At 44.2% G+C, this 6149-nt stretch overlaps 1 protein-coding gene across 1 annotated transcript in view; it reads left to right on the forward strand.

Annotated features, from left to right (window-relative positions):
• Positions 1-3060: 3060 nt before the first annotated feature.
• Cap1 (cyclase associated actin cytoskeleton regulatory protein 1) overlaps positions 3061-6149 on the forward strand; it is a 27420-nt gene continuing 24331 nt past the window's right edge. The window contains exon 1 of the mRNA XM_004641070.2: positions 3061-3376. The gene's annotated coding sequence lies outside the window, so the exon portion shown is untranslated. The remainder of the gene's footprint in view (positions 3377-6149) is intronic.

Raw genomic sequence — 6149 nt, forward strand, 5'->3', positions numbered from 1 at the left:
AACTGCTTGTCAATCTCTTTAATAAACCCAGATACAAAAATCCTCAGCAAGATACTGGCAAACAACGCAAGAAATCATCAAAAGATCATACCCCATGACCAAACATTGCAAGGGTAGAAGGGATGGTTCAGTGTATGAATATCAATACATACACACTGAATCAAGGAGAAAAAGCACATGAGCATCTCTGTAGATGCAGAAAAAAAACTTTCTTTTTTTTACTTTTTTTTTTTTTTTGGAACATCTGCCCAGCAGCTTGATGCCTCCTTTAGCACAAATGGCACATTGGAAATCTTTGAGGTTGATTTTTTTTTTTTTTGTAGTACCAGGGATCAAACTCAGGACCTTGCACTTGCCAGGCAGGCACTTATGCTGCTGAGCTATATCCCTGGCCCAGAAAAAACCTTTGACAAAACCCAACACCCATTCATCATTCATCCATCCCTAGCCTGATGCTTCCCGTCCTAACTGCCTGCTGTCTAGACTCAAGCTTTGAGCTAACTCTATGCTCTGAATAAGCTCCTCATCCCCTTGGAGAAGTTCTGCCTCATTTGTAATCTTATCTAGTTATCTATGGTGGAGACTTTTACATCTGTGTGGAATCTGCATTGACTTTCCTTTTGAAATCCTGCAGCCACTGTCTACCCTTTCTTAGTCATCCTGTAACCTCTGTTGTGTGAAGTGCAATACATGACTTGAATGTTATAGGTGTTAGGAATTAAGATTAGAAGCTAATGTGATGGTGCAAACCTGTAATCCCAGCTCTTGGGAGGCTGTAAACAGGTGGATCACTACGAGTCCGATCTAGTAGTGAGACCATGAACACCCTGTAGGCCCTTCCCTAAAAATTTTTTTTTATAAAAGAACCAATGATTATCTGCTTTGTTGGTTATGGAGTGACCTTTGAGTCTGATAAGGCTGACTGAAATTAATGAAGCTTGTAAAGTTACTGTTACTCACTGATATCTGACCCTGTGGAAAGACAAAAACATATCCAGTCTATGATACTCACATAGCTCACTCACACTTAGGTTATTGCTTCTGTCATTACAACTATATGACTTATCATCACTTTTTTGTTTTTGAGACAGGGTCTTGATAAGCAGTTCAGACTGACATTAAATTCACTGTGTAGCTGAGGCGAGCCTAACTCACTACAATCTTCCTGTCTCAGCCTCCCCTTTTACAGATGAGGGGATTGTCTTTCTTCATTGTCCTTCCTGTTTCTTCTTCTCTTCTTCCTCTAGGAACATTTCATGTTCCTACTTCAGAAAAAACAAATTAGAAGGGCTTGATGTAGAACTAAAGATTTTGAAGGAGTCCACATGCGATAGACACCCATGATCCTAGCACTTTAGAGGGGGAGGCAGGAGAGTTGCAAGTTTCAGGCCATCCTTGGTAGTTTAGTGATTCATGGAGACACTGTGTCGAAACAAAAAATAAAATGGGGCTGGGTATGTAGGTCAGTATAAAGGTCTTGGGTTCAATCTCCAAGATCACATTAAAAAAAAAAAAAAAAAAAAAAAAAAAAAAAGAGGCAGGCGGCCCATTAGTCCTCAGCCTCCAGACCTTTTGATGTCATGTCCAAATAAAGTTAAAAGAGAGAGAGAGAGAGAGAGAGAGAGAGAGAGAGAGAGAGAGAATACATGTGTGTACTTTTTAAAAAAATGTAGATATTTAAAATATACTATGGTTTTTGTACCATACTTTGTCATGGTGTTATCTTCCTTTTAAACATGTAGAGAGTCATAAAACTGGAAAGAGGTTCACTAAGTTGTGCAAAGTAACCCGATCAAAGTCTGGCTCCTAGAACAGAGCTCAAGCCAGGACTAGGGCATCTTGTGTGTCTACAGTAAGAGTCATTCACTGTCTCAAAAGAATTCAGCATAGTGTATCACAGGGGATAATTAAGGCCATCAGATGTAGTCAGTTGCGTACCCTTTAAAGTTCAGCAACTACTTTGTGACCTTCCTCATTTGAAAACCAGAGGATGTAATGATACCTACTGCAGAGTGTTGCTATTAAATGAAAATGTGCTCAAATAGCTCAGCACAGACCTGGCACGTAGTCAGTACATAGTAAATTGTAGCTATTACAGCAAGAACTGTATTTGCTGAATGATTGACTCTTGCATGTAACACCTGCATTCAACTTGAACACGAGATGCACAGTCCCTCAGTTGAAGGGGTGGGAACTGTGACACTCGCCAATTTTTTTTTTCCCCCTTTCCGGAAATAAACCAGTGTGAGAGGATAATGACTAGTTGGTAAGTCAGTTGTGAGTGAACAAAGAAGAGATCCAAGTTTAAAGGGGCAAGGAAGTCTCCCCTGTGGGCTGCAGCCACCGTGTGAAACCGTGCTAGGACTGGAATAGCCGCTCCTGGGCACACCAGCCCTTGAAGAGGAAGTCGCAATACCACACATTGGCGGAGAGGGGCAGGGTCTCCTCTATCCCTCTTATTTTTATTCTCAGGGGCCACACCCGGAGCGCCGGGAGGAAGGACTCCAAAGCTGAGGGGCGGAGGCTTGCACGCAGCTCCAGACCTGACCATCTATGGTCACAGAGCGCACCGAACAAACAGGAAGTGGGGCGAGAGCAGTTTTTCTCCACCTTCCCAGCCCAGGGCTGAGGAAGCCGCGCGGGGCAGGCACACCCAGGCACCCAGGGTTGCTCCACCACGCGATGGCTGGCCACTGTCCCCAAGTCCAGACTGATTCCTCAGGTCCTCCGGGAACGCTGGCCAGACCTGTTGCCGTCCCACATCCCAAACGAGGCAACGGAGGTATGAATGCCCAGAGGGAGGCAGGGTTTGGCCTCGATCAACATGGAAAGTTGACGGCCTCCCGGGATCCTGTCCGTGGGCGACTACAGCCCTCTAGCCTCTCCAAAGACCCTTTCGAAATGCCCGGAAAACAGCCTTTGGCATTGACACTAAACTGACAAGAGGACCAGCCACTCATCTGTCTTCCTTTCCGGAGGCGGAGCTTAGCTAACGAATTCGGCCTTTCATTGGCCCTGGCCTCAGGGGGCGGTGTTGGTTCGTTACAGCACTGAAGGGTGGTCCGGCCTGTGCACGCGCTCAGACACCCACAGACACACATATACACACACACTCTGGTTGCTCACGCCTGGGAGGCAGGATTTTTTTCTCAACGCCTTCTGGGCTACCCTAATTCTTCCAGGCGTTGCGAATAGAGGCGGAGTCACCCACAAGAGGACCAGACTTCCTCCCCATTCCGGAGTCTAGTTTACCGATCCTACCCACCGGTCATTTCCGGTGAGTGAGCCGCGCCCAGTGAGGGCCCGGAAGTTGGTCGCGCGAAGATTGCTGGGCGGTTCTTGCCGGAAGTGGAGAGCGGTTGATCGCTGTAGCGAGGTAAGGCAGAGCTCTTAAGGTGAGGGGGCGCGGCTGAGTAGATGATGGGGGTCCTGTCCAGAGTCCAACAGCGCCTGACGTTTTTAATGGTCTTTTTGACCTGCACGTATGTGGTGAGCCCCGATGAGGGGCCGGGGCTGAGTCCCTCAGGCCGACCTGCACTCCTGGGCGCGGTCTCCTGAGGTGGGGCAGGGGTGACCAGCTGAGCCGGGAGGTCCTGGGGAGGCCCTTGCATCCAGTTTTGCAGCTCTGCCCTCCAGCCTTAGCGAGGCCTGTTTTCTAAGGCATCGTGACTGAAAGAAACCCCCGAGACCTTGGAATCTTCACTATATCCTGCCTCACTCCCATTGCACCGATGGGTAAATTCATATCCGGAGGAGATTGCCCTACGATCCTATAGCAAGAGAGGAAGAGAATCGGAATTATTTTCCCAGTTCCTTAGATTATCAGCCTTAGAATCTTACAACATTCATTTCCTTGTGACCTCTCTAGCTTGGAGTAGTCTTCTGGCCCGGGCAGTTGGCCACCTGCTGCGTGCAGTTTTTTATTTTTACTTTAAACAGTCCACCTATTTAGAATGCTAGGGAAGTTTTAAAAAGAGAGGTGAGCAAGTCACGTATTTGCATTCAGATATCTTCCCTACTAATAGTCTGCAGTTCTTACTTAGAATAGCTAAGCTAGCTTTATTGGTGCTGGTGGATACTTCCTGAACTGAAATGAGATGGCTCAGCTTTGGTCTAGCCCCATAGCTAAAATATCTGTAGCCATAGATAGATTCCTTATTTAATTTTTTTATACTCTATATTTTCTAAGTGGAGATTTTTACTTTAACCACAGGTTTAAATTCAGTGTGTAAACAAATTATGTTTATTCTGTGCCAGCATTTTGCCAAGTTCAACCAATGCAGCTTTAAAACTAAAACTAAATCTTGACCTCATGCAGCTAGTATTATTTTCAGAGATGTTCAAGAAGTAATAATGTGATGAGTGTTAGGAAAGAAGAGGGTGTTAGGAAACTGTCTGACAAGGGGTTCAGAAAAATTCTGAAGGATGAGTAGAGTAAGTTCAGTGAAGAGGGGATGCAAACATTTTGGACGTAGTGTCAGAACTATGTCAGTTTTAACACTTTGTAGGGATTTCTAAGTGCAAATCCTGCGTAGCCCTGCACAGTCATCATTTATCAAGCATTTATTGTCTTTGTGAGGTGAAAATGCACTTGTTCTTGTAGAGTTTGATGTTATGTGAGTAAAACGGGTGGCTTACAATGTGCACTGTTGTGAACACAGGAATGAGTACATAGGAAGTACTGTACCTGAGTCAGATTTTCAGGATTCTAAGAGGGAATGGAAGGCTGAATCTTCTGGAATTTAGCCATACAGTGAATCTGGAAAGAGAATTTCTAGGCAAGGAGGACTACAGATGCATGGTTATGGCGATCTAGACATAGAACCATCATGAGTCAGTTATCAGCTTGACTGGAATTCCAGGGTATGTGGTGAACTGGAGGAAGTGAGAAGTGAAGTCAAATATGGAGGACTTGTAGGACATTTGGGTTTTACCTTATTCACTGTAGAGGTGCCCTGGAGAGTTTTGTTTAGGAAAATGTGATCAGATTTGTGTTTTAGAAGTTCACTTTGTCAAATGGGAAGGAACAGATCCTAGAGAAGTAGGTCATTTGGTTTTTCTGTGAAGCATGGTGAGTCAAAAGATTCATTTTGCTTAAACAAGCAAATCATTGAAACTTGAGCCCATTGGCTTGAAGTTTAATGCTGAGATTGGAAATCTAAAGATACTTAAGGGCTGGCCAGATAACTCAGTGGACTAAAGCGCCTGCTTGGGCAGAGTGCAGGGGCTGGGGATCCATCCGGCATCGCATGCTGGGGCGTGTTAAGACTGGGCGTGGTGGCATGCCCATGTAATCCCATCACTTGGAAGGCTGAAAACGGGAGGATCACTATGAGTCCCATTATGTAGTGAGACCCTGTAGACCCTTTACTAAATACATTTTAAAAAAGATACTTGAACTAGATATTACCCAGTCTTAGAGATTATTTCCTTAAAATGCTATCAATTTATTTACTACTAACCTTGCTTCCATACCTGTTGTTGTTATTATTATTATTATTATTATTATTATTTTGGTACTGAGAATTGATCTCAGGACCTCACACTTGCCAGGCAGGCACAGTGCCACTGAGATATATACCTGGGTTCCATACCTGTTATTTTAAATTTCTGTACCACAATTATTTATTTATTTATTTATTTATTGCGGTACCAGGGATTGAACTCAGGACGTTATACTTGCCAGGCAAGCACTTATTCTACTGAGCTATCTCCCCAGCCCCTCACTATGAATGTTTTGAAGGTTCTTTATAATGAGCCATTTTCATCTTACTACACTGGCTTCATATTCCCAAAGAATGAAGTCTGTACTTTTTTGTCCAACTTAAAATTGTCTGTACTTAGGCTTGGTTTGGTAGTACATGGTTGTTAATGTCCTTAGGAGGCTGAGCTAGGATATTCAAGACCAGCATGGGCCTGTGAAACCCTGTGTCAAGCAAAATAGAAACAACCACCACAACAAAAAATTATCCACCATCAGACCTGTCTTTTATTTCCTATCCTTATTTGAGTGCTGAGGATTGAAGTCTGCACCTTTGTACATATAAAGCAGTTGCTCTGTCATTCAGCTACATCCCAGCTCCACTCAGACCCTTAATTTTGGTTGATTTCCATTTGATGATACAGACTTACCTTCTAATTTTTTTTGG

Source organism: Octodon degus, unplaced genomic scaffold (assembly GCF_000260255.1).
Source record: "Octodon degus isolate 3935 unplaced genomic scaffold, OctDeg1.0 scaffold00130, whole genome shotgun sequence".
Taxonomy (NCBI): Eukaryota; Metazoa; Chordata; class Mammalia; order Rodentia; family Octodontidae; genus Octodon; species Octodon degus.